Source organism: Cuculus canorus, chromosome 5 (genome assembly GCF_017976375.1).
Source record: "Cuculus canorus isolate bCucCan1 chromosome 5, bCucCan1.pri, whole genome shotgun sequence".
Classification (NCBI taxonomy): domain Eukaryota; kingdom Metazoa; phylum Chordata; class Aves; order Cuculiformes; family Cuculidae; genus Cuculus; species Cuculus canorus.
The window spans coordinates 67,757,936-67,773,481 of NC_071405.1; positions in this window are offsets into that span (position 1 = coordinate 67,757,936).

The following is a 15,546-nucleotide window of genomic DNA, read 5'->3' on the forward strand; positions in this document are numbered from 1 at the left end:
GAAGTGACAACCCCGCAAGGAAGTGAGGAAACGGTGGCTTTCACATTCCGGGGCTCAGCTTGAACTACTAAGAGTCTTCTTGGTAGCTATTGCTCTTTGGGAACAGGGAGAGCAGCCGGGGTGCGCACACAGCTCTGCCACAGCCGCCTCCTCCGTCCGTGACTGTGCTTTGGGGGACCCCAGCACTCACCCCACGTTGCTCAGTGCCAGAACGGTACTCCCCAAACCGAAGAGCGATGCTCTGCTGTCTGTGTCCACGTCCTCCCACCCACGTCCCACGGTGCTTTTCATGCAAGGGCCGGTAGTGGGAATTTCCTTGGAAAACACGAGTCAATTCTCAAAGGTCAGGCAGCCACCTCCCGGCCATCCCCCGCCATCCCGCGGGCAGAGCCGCTGCTGTCACGAACCCCGGCACAGGGCTCGGCGCCGCGTCCCCGCCCCGCTGACAGCGGTTCGGACAGACCCCCTCGCCGGCACCGCAGCCTTTGTGGCCCCCGGGCGGGGCCGGGGCAGCGCGGAGCCTCTCCCGTCCCGCTCCCCCCGCGCCCGCCGGAGCGCCCCCGACAGCGCCGCTGCTCCCGGAGCGCCGCCGGCAGAGGGCAGAGGGCGACCGCGGAGCCGGGGCGGGACCCAGCGGAGCCGGGAGGGACGGGAGAGGGGAGAGGGGAGAGGGGAGAGGGGAGAGGGGAGGAAAGAGAGAGGGGAGGAAGGGGAGAGGGGAGGAAAGGGAGAGGGGGGGGATGGGAGAGGGGAGGAAGGGAGAGGGGAGGAAGGGAGAGGGGAGGAAAAGAAGAGGGGTGGAAAGGAGAGAGGGGAGGAAGGGAGAGGGGAGGAAGGGAGAGGGGAGGAAGGGAGAGGGGAGGAAAGGAGAGGGGAGGAAGGGAGAGGGGAGGAAGGGAGAGGGGAGGAAAAGAAGAGGGGAGGAAAGGAGAGAGGGGAGGAAAGGGGAGAGGGGAGGAAAGGAGAGGGGAGGAAATGGAGAGGGGAGGAAAGGGAGAGGGGAGGAAAGGGAGAGGGGAGGAAGGGGAGAGGGGAGGAAAGGAGAGAGGGGAGGAAAGGAGAGAGGGGAGGAAAGGGAGAGGGGAGGAAAGGAGAGGGGAGGAAAGGAGAGGGGAGGAAAGGAGAGGGGAGGAAGGGAGAGGGGAGGAAGGGAGAGGGGAGGAAAAGAAGAGGGGAGGAAAGGAGAGAGGGGAGGAAGGGGAGAGGGGAGGAAGGGGAGAGGGGAGGAAAGGAGAGAGGGGAGGAAAGGGAGAGGGGAGGAAAGGAGAGGGGAGGAAAGGAGAGGGGAGGAAGGGAGAGGGGAGGAAGGGAGAGGGGAGGAAAAGAAGAGGGGAGGAAAGGAGAGAGGGGAGGAAAGGAGAGAGGGGAGGAAAGGGAGAGGGGAGGAAGGGGAGAGGGGAGGAAAGGAGAGAGGGGAGGAAAGGAGAGAGGGGAGGAAAGGGAGAGGGGAGGAAAGGAGAGGGGAGGAAAGGAGAGGGGAGGAAGGGGAGAGGGGAGGAAAGGAGAGAGGGGAGGAAAGGGAGAGGGGAGGAAGGGGAGAGGGGAGGAAAGGAGAGAGGGGAGGAAAGGAGAGAGGGGAGGAAAGGGAGAGGGGAGGAAAGGAGAGGGGAGGAAAGGAGAGGGGAGGAAGGGAGAGGGGAGGAAGGGAGAGGGGAGGAAAAGAAGAGGGGAGGAAAGGAGAGGGGAGAAAGGGGAGAGGGGAGGAAAGGAGAGGGGAGGAAGGGAGAGGGGAGGAAGGGAGAGGGGAAGAAAAGAAGAGGGGAGGAAAGGAGAGAGGGGAGGAAAGGGGAGAGGGGAGGAAAGGGAGAGGGGAGGAAATGGAGAGGGGAGGAAAGGAGAGGGGAGGAAAGGGAGAGGGGAGGAAGGGAGAGGGGAGGAAAGGGGAGAGGGGAGGAAAGGAGAGAGGGGAGGAAAGGGAGAGGGGAGGAAGGGGAGAGGGGAGGAAAGGAGAGAGGGGAGGAAAGGGAGAGGGGAGGAAAGGAGAGGGGAGGAAGGGGAGAGGGGAGGAAAGGAGAGGGGAGGAAGGGGAGAGGGGAGGAAAGGGAGTGGGGAGGAAAGGGAGTGGGGAGCGGAGCTGGGAGCCGATTGCGGTGCCGGGAGCGGAGCAGAGGGGCCGTCGCGGCAGGAGCTGGGGCTGCTCGGTTGGAGGAGAAAGGCTCCGAGGAGGCTTTGCTGCAGCTTTGCAGCCTTTAAGGGAGGCTTATGAGGAAGAGGGAGAGGCAGCTTTCACCGGGGCCTGTAGGGACAGGACAGGGCGCAACAGTTTTAAACTGGAAAAAGGTGGGTTTAGATTGGATTATAAAGAAGACATTTACTGGAAGCATGGTTGGAACGCGTGACCAGGTTGCCCAGAGAAGTTGTGGATGCCCCATCCCCGGAGGTGTTCAAAGTCAGGCTGGGTGAGGCTTCGAGCAGCCTCATGTAGTGGAAGATGACTGCTGGTGGCACGGGAATTGGACTTAGATATCTTTAAAGGTCTCATCCAACCCAAACCTTTCTGTGATTCTCGTTTGGGGCATTGTCCCACGGTGTCAGATGGTTCTTCTCAGAGACACTGGCCTCTCAGTGCTTCTTCCTGGCCATTTCACCTGCAGTCCCGTCTGCTTGCAAGATACCTGAGGTGGCTCCTCAGCTGGGACCAGCAGCAGGAGCTCTGTGCCAGCAGTCCCTTCCAGCACACGTGCATCTCCTGTTTTGCGAGATCCATGTTCAAGTCATAACCCTTGCGCTCCTTTCCATGCTCACCGATTCGGGCAGGAGCCTTCCCCAGGGCACAATACCACGTTTTTCCTGAAAGCCAGGCAGATGAGGCACATCACATTTCTATTGCTTATCTGCCTGTCCCAGCTCCCTGGTGTCCTTCAGGTACTACCTCTAGTTCCCCCTGCAAAACCACTCTCACCTCTTCCCCCCAAGGAAGGGCAGGTGCCGCCTTACCCCAAAGCACCAGGCCTGATGTAGTGCTGGGGTGATGGGCTGAGACTTCAGCCTCTGTAGGTTGGTGTAAGTGCTCCATTCTCCACACCTGACTCCGTTCTCGCTGGACTGCTGGCGACTGGCAAGGCCTGGGGGCAGCAGAAACCTGGTTTTCCAACAAGGATCCCTGGTCTTGCCAGCCCCTCACCACTCTCTCCTGCAACCAGCTCATCCCAGAGCGCAAGCGGCCCATGGTGCTCCCTAGAGCTTGGTCACAGCTCCCTTCCTCCTCTTCTCGCTGACCTCTGCTGCTCCTGTTCTCCCACGGGTGCCAGGCGTGCTGCCCTGGGGGCAATGCAGGCATCCAGCCTCGCCCCTGGGTGCAGCCGGTCACAGGCAAAGGGTGCTTGGAGGTGTTTACTTTGCTGTTTTTCATAGAATCATTCTCACTTTGCGTTTGAAGAACTGCCTCCTTTGCCCTTCTCAGCAGCTGCCGAGGGCGACTCCGTGACACTGCGGTGAGTGGTATTAACTAACCTTTCCCGGTGGCCTGCCTCTCTTGTTTCATTTTGAGCCAAGGGCAGCAGGTATTAATTTATCTTTGTCCTTATTGGTTCTTCTGCTCAACTTGCTGGAAAACAACCCGCAAAAATCCCCAACCTTGATATTTACCGAGAGAGACGTGGAAACTGCTTTTATTACCATGGGCACCAGATGCACTGAACAGCGCTGTCACCAACGTGGCCCACGGCTGGGCGGCACGACTGGAGCCGGGGAAAACTTCTGCACTGCCAGGATGATTGCAGAGAAATGAGAGAAAAACAGTTGCTGCTTCCCCGGGGCCTGGAAATATCATCTGGCTCCCCATGCCTTTGTGCTTTTTTGGTTTATTTGTGGACAGTGGTTGCAGGCGATTGGATTGTGGGGGTGAGCTGGTGGGATGCAGGCACCAGCTGTAGGAATGGGACTGTGGGCATCCCCTGCCCTCATGGAGGCAACGTTCTCCTGGACTTGGAGAAGTGCCCCGGAGGACAGAGCCGGGTGGGTCACTTGTCCCTGGTTAAGGGCATGAGCCTCCCCGTACCGTGCAGCTGGTTTGGTGGCCAGGTGTGTCTCCCACCTGGGAGGTGAGGGCAGGCAGGGTGGGTGCTGTGATGGGTGTAGCCCGCTCCGCTGGCAGGGAGCTCACTGGCAGTGGCTCTGCCATCAGTCCTTTCGAAGCAACGAAGCTGGTGAGGGGCTGGAGAACAAGTCTGACGAGGAGCGGCTGAGAGAGCTGGGGTTGTTTAGCCTGGAGAAGAGGAGGCTGAGGGGAGACCTTATTACTCTCTACAACTGCCTGAAAGGAGGTTGTGGAGAGGAGGGAGCTGAGCTCTTCTCCCAAGTGACAGGGGACAGGACTAGAGGGAATGACCTGAAGCTCCGCCAGGGGAGGGTCAGGTTGGATATCAGAAAAAAATTCTTCACAGTAAGAGTCATTGGGCACTGGAACAGCTGCCCAGGGAGGGGGTCGAGTCACCTTCCCTGGAGGTGTTTAAGGAACGGGTGGATGAAGTGCTGAGGGACATGGTTTAGGGAGTGATAGGAATGGTTGGACTCGATGATCCAGTGGGTCCTTTCCAACCTGGTGATTCTGTGATTCTGTGTGATTCTGTGATTCTTTCTGTCTGAAGAAAAAACCCTTCCTTGCAGCCAGGAGGTCTCGCTGGGCAGGGCTGCTGGGAAGAGCTGGCACCCACGACAGCGTGGCCGGGGCTTGCCTCTTCCCTGTGGCTGAGCCCCTGGAGCAGGGGCCTGCGAGCAGATGGCTGGGGCTGGCTCCCCCACTGCAAAAAGGTTTAAATTCCAGGTGGAGTTCCCCAAGCCCTGGCACCCACAGCAGCCTCGGTGGCTCTGCCTGCACGCAGTTGGGTCTCCTGCCCAGCACGGGCACATTTCAGCGCCTCACAGCACTCCTGGGGAGAGGGCAACCATGGAGCTGGGGCGGGCAGGGAGGCACAGAGCAGCTCACACAGGCCAAATCCGGGCTCTGCAGCCCAGGCATCACCTGGGTCCAAGTTTGGGTCGGAGCTTGGTGGCGGATGCAATATGTGGTTGTGGGATGGGAGAGTTCGGTGTCACTGAGCTTTTGGGTTTGCCTATCAGGGTGTGCAAGGAGTTAATCCAAATTAGCTGAAGTAGTAGGCTAGTGCTTGCTGTGGTGTAAAATCCTCCAGCAGGTGCCCTGCTGCTGAGTTAAAGTGGGTTTACTTTAAACGGAGTGACCAGCTCAAGTGGACTCCAGCGCAGGGGCTCATTTAGCAGAACAGGCGGCTCTGCCTGTGGCAATGAGCTCTTTGTGAGCAAAGCCTGCCCGGGGGGGAGGGAGTGAGCCTAGTTATACCAGAACTGCTTTAATTCTTAATAAGAGAAGGGATTTATTGTACTGCAGTTGCTTCCAAGTTTAATATAGCTTAGCCATTCTGAAAGTTTCCATGCAGACAGGCTCTCATCTTTTCCCATGGATAAAGGACGAGCTTTCCTCTCTGCAGCTCTGTGTCCTGCTGGCATGCACAGAGCACGAGCGGGGTGCCATGGGGCTTGGGGAAAGGTTAGCTCCTGGGGAGGAGGAAAAGCTTTTGTCACTTGAAGCGTGACTTGAGGTAGGTCAGCGTGGGCAGGACTGGCAGCTCCGCATTCCCGTCCAGCTTGAGGGGCTCTGCTAGACAAAAAGGCGCTTTTCCACTGCTGCCAGAACCGTGAGATGGAGCTCCAAGGAAATACTACCAAGAAGCTACTTCCAAAAGCCCACATGGATCTCAGCAAAAGCAAGGTTTAGGCCCGTGTGACAGGTTTCACTGCAGTCTGTCATGTCTCAAACGAAGCTTCAGGAACAGGATTCTTTGCCAGTAACCACCACCTTGTGCTGATATTATCTGGTTTCTGCAGAATGAAGTTGCTGAGTTGTCATCTGTGGCGCTGTCTGGGGAAGTCCTGAGTCCTGACACTGCAGTTCCTGCCACTGCTGTGCCATGGCCCCCATTCCAGTAGCATCCTCCGAGCTGGTTAGAATTGCTGGACACCTGCCTGTGCTGACGTGGCCGGGGGCTGGCAGGAGAAGGTGGGCAGCAAGGCTTTGCCACAGGTCTGTGGCTCCCACATCCAGCGGAGCCTTTGTGCGGGCTAATATGAAGTTTCTGGTTGAGCCTAAAACAGCTACTGACATCTCACTGCAAGGGGATGCTGAACGCCTGGTGACCAGGGAGTCAGCGTGAGGGGGTTTGTGCTAACGTGGCTGTCAACAAGTGCCTCTCAGTGCGTGGGCTTCCAGCTTCTGCCACAGAGGCGAATTCCGTGGGTGCCAGGCAAAGTCACTGCTGCATTGTGTTGACGTTTGCTGAGGGAGGCATCCCTTTGCTCCTGTGTAGACTTTTCCTGTAAGCAAAGTGATCTGACTCATTCACCAGCTCCTGCCAGCAGGTGATAGACGTGAGGCTAAGTTAGTGTGTGATGGCACTGCTGTGTGACTGAGGAGGACGATGGCACTGCTGCGTGACTGGGCAGGATGATGGCACTGCTGTGTGACGGGGCAGGATGATGGCACTGCTGTGTGACCGGCAAGGACGATGGCACTGCTGCGTGACTGGGCAGGATGATGGCACTGCTGTGTGACTGGACAGGACGATGGCACTGCTGCGTGACTGGGCAGGATGATGGCACTGCTGTGTGAATGGACAGGACGATGGCACTGCTATGTGACCGGGAAGGACGATGGCACTGCTGTGTGACAGGACAGGACGATGGCACTGCTGCGTGACCGGGAAGGACGATGGCACTGCTGTGTGACAGGGCAGGACAATGGCACTGCTGTGTGACAGGACAGGACGATGGCACTGCTGCGTGACCGGGAAGGACGATGGCACTGCTGTGTGACGGGGCAGGATGATGGCACTGCTGTGTGACTGGGAAGGACGATGACACTGCTGTGTGACTGGGAAGGACGATGGCACTGCTGTGTGACCGGGCAAGATACGGCACCCCATGCTGCAAGTGTCTTATGCTGGGAAAGCCAAACTCACTGATTCAAACAGAATCCCCTGGGTGGGGGCATGAGATGTTCGCTGTCTGCGAGGGAGAGGTGCAGAGCTGACTTAAGTGTGGCTGCAAGCACCTGCTCTGCTGCCATTGCACACTTGCATGTTTCTGGTTTACATGCACAAGTTTTAGGACCAATCTAATGTGCCAGTGTACTCTGCTGGGCCACTCTGCATGTGACATGGAGTCTTGTTTAGGTAGGGCTTTGGGGCAGCTTTCTTCACCTCAGAGCAGTCGTCTGCCGTGGCTGCAAGGGCTGGTGCTGCTCGGTGGCTGGGTTCGTATCCTGGGGTAGCAGCACCTCAAGATTTCTCCCAGTTATGCTCTGGAGCACAGCTAAATGCTAGCTGGCATCTAGGTGGTTTAGATGAAAATGCCAATGGGTTCAAGGCTATGTTCTAAATTCCGGGTAGAGCCACCCAGTGGTTCCCACTCACTGTGCAGCAATGGGGAAAGGAGGAAAGACACATGAGGAATGGGACGAAGAAGAGTACATTCATCCTTTATAACCACAATGCCATCTTAGATGGCTGTAGGCCAGTTTTCCTGGGGTGCTGTGTTTGCTTCTGGTTGTCCTGCTGTGAAAACAAGAGACATCCAAAGATGGGTACTGACCCCAATTAGGGCTGCAGGTAAATTTCCCTGTGTGGAGACTAAAAGTCCCACTTGTTTAGAGCGGAAACTAGTGAAATGCCGTGTGATAGAGATGTGCAGAGCCATGCCTGGCTTAGAGATAAGTGCTCACTCCCTCACAAGATGTTCAAAGAAATGGAAAGACAACTCATTTCAAACTGGTAAATTGACACGCTTCTCACAGAGCCAGCAAACCGGTTTGTGCAGGTGAACAAGATGCCCTCTCAGCCAACACTCCCTTGTTGGCTGCAAGAGGACTTGCAGGGAATCAGGTATTGATATGAAAAACAAGGATACCCAAAACTCGAGTCAGAAAGTTTGGCTTAAAAAAGATAGAAGGTGGCATGGTTCTTGGACATCTACTTTGGGGTTAAGGTGAAGAATGGTGGGAATGAGTTTCTGTCCTTTTTCTGTCCCCTCTTTGAAGCCAGTGATGGCAGATGTTAGTGATGGCAGGAAGATCGGCTCTTCCAGCCAGGGCCTCGCAGCAGCGCTGCTGCCCCAGCTTAGGATGCAGCGCTACCCCTCGCCCTGCTTCCAAAGCGCCATCAGGTAGGAGGTGTCACTGAGAACACGCAGGTCAGCTGTGTGTGGGCATTGGTACTGGCAGCCGCTGCCAAAGCTGTAGGAAAAGCTGCCATGCCCCAGGAGGCTGGATAAGAAGCACCTCTGTCATGCTGGGACACTGAAATGCAAGGGTGGAAAGCACAGGACTGGTGGTCATCTGAAACTACCCCTTCTCCTTCTCTCCGCTGCTCTGAGCGCCCTGGGAAATGAGTTTCGCAAGCCCCATGAAAGAGCCAGCACTAAGCAGGTCCTCCCTCATGCCCAAGCAGTGTGCCATGAGCCTCCCTCCTCTCATTTCTCTCAAAAAGTGTTGAGGAGCCCCGAGCTGGCTGGGGGCTCCAGGGGATGGACAAGGCGAAGGGGCAGGAGCGCTCTGCTGCTGCCTCTCCTGGCAGCCCACCCTGGGACGGGATGTCTCCTGGAGAGCTCTGAGCAGAGGAGAGCTCTGTGTGCCAGCCAACGGGTGTGCCAGCGTGTGCCAATGCAGTGCCTGGACAGATAGGGCTTATACACATTTATGTGTGTCTTGATAACTCTGCCAGTGTGGTACTGCTGATCAGTGCTCCTTGCACGGGTGCCACTCTTCCTTCTGCATAGCGCCCCTGCTTTCTTCTTCACAGCCACTCTGCTCCAGGCTACCTCTCTTGTGCTGCCTTTGATGCACTGTGCTCCAGCACCACTGTATGAGCACCACGCGTACCTTGGGGGTCCAAACTCACTGCACGTGTGCCCATCAGCGCGGCTACTTGTGATGAACACCTCCTCCAACCACGCTGCATGAGCTGAAGGCTTTGTGAGGCACTTCTTCCCACCAACTGGGGTGAGAGGAAGGGAGGACCAGTGTATACATCCCCCTAAGCCAAAAGTGCAGCAGATCCCATTGGGGTGTGACTACAGTACTGGCACGAGTGCTGTTCATAGTCATCTCCTGCTGAGATGGGTGTCTCGGAGTGTGGCTGTAAGAACATGCACTAAATAAGCTGTATTCAGTTTGGAAGGCTCGAATGGTCTTATGATGATGGCTGGTGTTAAAGAACATTTTCCCCTGAATGGAGTCATGGAACAGCCAAATAATAATACACTCAAAACTCATGTGTTAATGTAAGAGACAAGTAATGCATTCACCCTCTGCCTCCATGCTGCGGGGCATCACTGCAACCGACGCCACCAAACATCAAATGTCCTCTTAGGCTGTGGTTATCCCCTGGGGGCACAATTTTTGCTTCTTAGTTGCTGTGGTTGGATTCACTGCAGCACTAGCAGGGTCCCAAAGCTGGGTCCTGCTGCCACAGAAGCAGGGCTGGACAGTCACGCATCCCTCCTGCCTTTGTGTAGCCTGGAAATGCACGTGCTGGGCAGCGTGAAGGCAGCTGGGGCTACGGCCCCCTTACCAGCACCGGTACGTTTAACCCTGCGTGGATCAGCCCTTCTGGTTAAACGGGTCACTGCCCTTCCTCTTTGGGCCTTCCCCATCATCACCGAACGAGACTGCTGCTGAGATGAGTCAAACCGTCAGACAACATCTGCACCCTCCACACGCCCGTCCATGCGCTTGGATAGTTTCACCGGTGGGCTCAGCCCAGGCAGCGGAAGCAAAGGAGCCCCGGTTAACTGGGGAGGGGGTGGGGGGACACGGCGCCTGGTCGATGCCCCACGCAGGTGCGTATCCACGGCGCCTGGTCTGTTTCTGAGCAGATCCCAGAAGCTAAACAGGACCTGCAAAGACAGCAGTGAGGGAAAGTTTGACCTTAACCAGACTTACCCTACCAGGATTTGGGATCTGCTGACCTAGAGAGTCATCTAAGAGCACATCTGAGTCCTTGCCAGGAGTAGATTAGAGGCTGCTCGACTAATTACCCAAACGGTTCTTACGTACAGGACAGGAGGAGGAGACTGTGGTTCGTGCCTTCAGTAGCTTGGTTTGAACTCTAATTATATGTGTCTTGAGACTGAAAATCCCACAGGTGTTGGAGGTCAGACCCTGGCAATCTCCTGCCAGCCCTGCAGCCGGGAGGCTCTGGCCAGGTTTGCTCTGCTCCTCCAGCACGTTCAGATGGACTCAAAGTTACCTGGAGCTCTATGTCCATATCTGGAAAGGTAACATATTTGGTGTTTCCTTTCTATTAAAGGTTCTTTTAATACATAGACATATGTATTCTTTTAAAATATAGACATCTTTTAAAACATAGACATAAAAAGCATTACTGATGGTATTAAAAAAAAAAAAAAAGTCATAAAAGTGGCAAAGCCAAGTATTGAAGAGCTTGAAACTGTCAGAAATGAGTTTGCCTGGGCAACCCAGCTTCAGCTGTCTTGTGCAGATGAGCACCTCCTGCATTTTGGCCCGGATTGCTATCTCTTCCGCACGCAGGCTGGCCCTTGGCAGCAGCGAACACTGAGCTGGTCAGCCAGGCTGCATCTGCTCTAAGCAGGGCAGGAAAACTCCTATCCAGTCAGTGAAGCAAGGAACTGCAAAAAGAAAGGGGATCTCCTTGGTAGACACTTGGTGCCCCCCTGGAGAGCTGGGTCTGTGTCTGCCCCTGCCTCGAAGTTACTCTGCGAGTCGGTGAGCCGCATAAGCAAGAGCTTTCACACGGACAGCCTTGTGTTCCTCATTTGCTGGGGCTGATTTACAGAAGTGCTAAAAGTTTGCAGCTACAATTACAGAAATCAGGAGCTGGGGTTTGGTTAAATAAAGTGCTATATGGAGCCAAAACCACTGAAAAAAATTGTCTCAGATAGTTCAAACTGTGTCCAAAATGAATAAGTATTCACAACGTAAATCTCTGTTGTCCTTTGTTTTGCAGCTGTTAAATAGGGATAACTCCACCTGCTCGCCCCCCACCTCCCCCACACCTGAAAAGGTTAATTAGAAAACAGGTTCTTTAAAAGCCCTGAAGCACTCACTTAGTGCTGAAGTGATAAGTGTGGAGTCAGCGAAGAAATGGAAAAGCAGGATGTTGGACCAGACTCTGACCACAGGAAAATGATGAAGGTAACACAGCCATCCCAGGCAAGAAACCTTTGAGGATCATGCAGTTGTAGAGCACAGCATGTTATGTGGCAAGAGAGTGTAAGTGCAGCATGCTTAAGGGAGCTAATTCTGGGATTTTTGTACTTCTGTGTGCTTTGACTTGCAGCCCTCGCCATTTATCAGTACCTGTTTCTCTATGTTAGCAGGTTGTGCCCAGTAAGGACTGGAAGCTTTTGTGTGATGTGTATTTGTTCTTTGCTAAGTAGGATGAATGTGGTGGGGCTGCGCTTAAGACCTCCTGCCACAACCTCGCTCTCATACTCGCTCAGCTGAGATGAAATAGCCCTGGTGATGGAGACGTGCCCTCCTACCCCCAGGGAAGCTGCCCAAGTCGCAAACAGGACCAACACACGCTAACAGAGTGAGACACGTTGGAAGCTTGTCTAGTAGAGAGCAAGGACTTTGTTCAACACAACCATTCACTTAACATCTCTTATCAGCACCAAATCCCCCACAAAAGCCTTCGAACTCACGTGGGGAATGATAAACAAATTGTTGTAATTATCCAAACATTGTAAGAAATTATTTGCATAAAAAGCTACACGTGAAGCAGAAAGAACTTTGGTGGTTTACGGAAGGCTGAAGTTGGTAGCTGGTTTTGGTTTGATTTTTAAATAACACTAGGCTCTGAATGGCTGTGCAAAGGTGGGAGAGAGGGATGAGGGGAGATGCGGTTCTGAACGTTGCTGCCATAAGCCTGAAGCGGGTGAGAGGGCTGGAGCAGGTTTACAAGGAAATTCGAGCAACCACTGCTGCTGAGAAGATTTTTGCACAGGTGGGACAAAGGGACCGGCTGCAGATAAGGCTGAGAAATGCCCCATATGCTCTCTGGGCTCTGAAGAGACCTTCTTTTAAATGATTTTTTTTCTTATTTAAACCCCGGCAGCATAACTCTAACCCACCCTACAGAAGCAGGGCTCAAACTCGGAGAGGTTTTTTCACAGCTGCTTTATATGAAGGAGCTTAAATAACTTCCCTGAACTGCCCATCCCAAGGTCTTCATAACCTCATCTTGCTTTGAATGACAGACCTGAGCCTTTCCTGCTGCCGCTGGATACTGCTGCTTGTTGCTCTACACCGGCTGTGCAGAAAACAGCTGACCACCCTTTCCATTACAACATATCAAAGACTGCTCCTTCCTCCCCACCCACTTCCCGCCCCCGAGACTTCTCTTTTCTAGGCTAAATGGACCCAACGTTTCCTCTGCTTTCTTTTAGCACAAGGTTTCTGTGTATTTATCCTTTTTCTTGTTTTCTTCTGGACTTGGGGCTGTGAATGGCTCCTGGTCCTGCAAAGGCAGCACCTCAGGCTGACAGCCGATGTCTTTGCGACACCTCTGCGCTGCTGGCAAAGCTTCAGTTTGTGATGCTTTGCAACCCCCGGATTTTTCCCTGCCAGTTTGCTGCCCAGTCGGTTATTCCCCGGTTCTTATACCTACATCTCACTTTGCTGTGCATTTGCATTTGTTCTTGCTGAGCTGCATCTTGCTGCTTTTAAACCATTTCTCTGGCAGTCGCGATCGCTCTAAGCCTCTGTAGTCCCTGCAACTACTCTGTCTTGGAGAGAACAGGACTCCCATCGGCAGTGCCCACTGTTATTCAGAAGAGACAAACACGGAACTAGATGGTTCCATCCTTCCCCTTAAAACCTCTGGAAAGATCCCTGCTCTGTCAAGCTGTCGGTATGGCATAACCTAACGCTCATGAGTTCATCCAGTGCCATCGACAGAGATTTCGCAGCTACTGTGATTCAGATCAAGAAACCTAAATGATCCCAGAGAAAAAGCGAGGGGATGTTATTAATGGTATAAATTTATCCACCTAAATCAAGCACAAAGATTAGGATGCTGGCTCCTGAGCCTCCGCCTGATCGCAGGGGACAGGGAGATCCTGGGAGGGACAGCAGGATGTCGGCTCCCCACGTTCCACCTGCAGCAGGTGCCCAGGGCTGTGAGCAGACGCTGGTGGAGCCGCACCAGTGGTTTCGGCTGCTCCGGGTCTGGGGAATCTCAGCTCTCTGGAGGAACGGCATTGGGTGCTGGCTGCAAAGAGGTGACATGGGTCCTGCCAGCCCAGGGGAGCAGTACGAAGGTTCTGCCAGCCTTCCTGCCAGGACACACTGTCCCTTTTACAGCGCAATTATTAGTTGCTCAGAAGTGACAGGAATTCATTAGCATCATAGTCAGCTTGAGGGTGAGGAGGTTCTTTGAGCAACAAGGGATGCTCTTTTATTCCTGCTCAACAAGTGTCCAAACCCTCTCCTGCAACGTCACTCTCTCCTGAGATTTCTCCATCAGCTGTTAATAAAATCCCATCTCTGGGCAAACCAGAGTGCAGCTCAAAACCTTCTTCCTGTGGATGAAAGTATGGCCTTTGCTATAGCCATGTTCTGGCCAGTTTTGCACTGGGACACCCAGCTTCCCTGCATCACCTCCTGCTGATGCACCCACTGCCTTCCCCATCGCCTCCCTTCAACCTACTGGCCTTGCTCGATACAAAAGGAGGGAATTCAGCTTATTTGCCCAAAGATGGAACAAGGATACTTTTCCCTGAGGAAGGAGCTCCCTCTGTCCTGCCCTGAGCAACAGCAGCCTGTAGAGCAGAGCAGGCCAGGTGGTCTCTGAGACCCGCTTGTTGGCTGAGGAGCGTGGGTTTCCTTGGGAGAGCAGGAATCCAGCGGTGTGCTTCCTGGAAAGGAAGAGCCACATAGGGTTGCAGAGTGCAGAGGAAGTGTAGCAATGCAGTGGGCGAGTGAACGTTGTTGGTTGTGCTGCTAGCTGGTGCCTCGGGGCGCCTGAACTCGGCGCCCCCCAACCCCCTTGTCTCACCACCGCCTTTGGCTGCTGCAGTCTCAGAGCCAGCTGCACCAGAGGAGCCCTCCCGCTAAAGGGGGCTGCGCTGCCGGGACAGTGGATCCCTCAGGGTGGCTCCTACTGAACAAGTAAATCCTCCCAGGCGTGTTTGAAAGCGTGGAGGATCCTGGCACTCCTCTACAGCACACTGGGAGAACAAATACGCTCAGGGTTGAGAAATGTTCCCATTATACAGCTAAGAGTAGCACAGCAGTGCCATAGGATTTTTCTAAAGAGGGAAATGGACCAAAATGAAGCAGTTTTGCTACCGGAGCTGCCCAGCCAACGGCCAGCCCCATGCAGTTCTTGCTTTTGGCTATCTTCATGGCTTTGCTGGCTCCAGGAGCCACAGGGCTAGCAAGGAATGCCAGCAGTGCCCATTGAAATCTGTACTGTGCTCCAAGAGCATGCTTCTCCATGTACGTGCTTTCTGTGCTGCAATAAGGCCACAAACCCAAACCTGCCAATACTTTTTCCCTGATGACAACTGCCTTTCAAGTGCCTTTACTGACACTCTCTGAGACCTGCTCGCTGCTTCTGCTCGGGGCAGGAGAAACTCAACCAAAACACCAATATAGAGCGTAAAATGGTAAGTGGGAACCAGGAGTTGCTGCTTTCCGCAGTAGTGGGTTACCGTGGATGGGTTCATTCCTGTTTCAGTATCTGCTCCTCATGGCACATGTGAAAACCGCTCTGAAGATGTGTGCTCCTGTCTGTGGATGGAGAGCCTGTTGCCACGCAGCTCCAGTTCATCCCGCTGGCTACGGTGACATGAGCAGATTAGAAAACAAATTACTCCTGGTTTGGCACTCCCTGCTCCTGCACTGTCACCTCCGGAGCTGCTAGCACGGGGTACCCTGAGGACACTCCTGAAGCATTGCTGTCCCAGGACCTGCTTCAGTCTACTGAGATTCATCCTAAGGATGGAAGTAGTTCTGCACAGCACAGACCAGGGGAGGAGAAAATGGGATGCAAACCAGTTTGCCTTTGCTGCCATCTGCACGGGCCATTGCCCAAGGTGGGCTTCTAGCAGAGGGAGAATAGCAAGAAAACAACTTCCCAAGTGCCATAATGCTCTTGTCTCCCCGTACTCCTGTCCCATATCTTCTACTGCCATCTGTGGTGAGAGGGGAGCAGGCAGAGAGTCACGACCCTTATGTAACTGTCTCGCGTCCCCTGCAGCATAGCCGAGCTCATACCATGGCATGGAGTGAAAATTAGGTCTCAGGTTTAGCTTCTGGGTCTATAGACCATCAGGTTTAAAGCACTTCAATTTGCATGCCAGGGGTGAGGTACTAAGATTTTAAAGTTCTAAAGAGCTTTGCCTTATAGGAAACAACTGTCCTACCAAAACCAATCCAAATGTTCTACAATCCCAAGACTTTCTTCTTAGATGAGACTGGCGCTTCATCATACACATGTGACTGCATAAACAGTGTTTGGATGGGATCTGCTGAGAGCACTTGAGCAC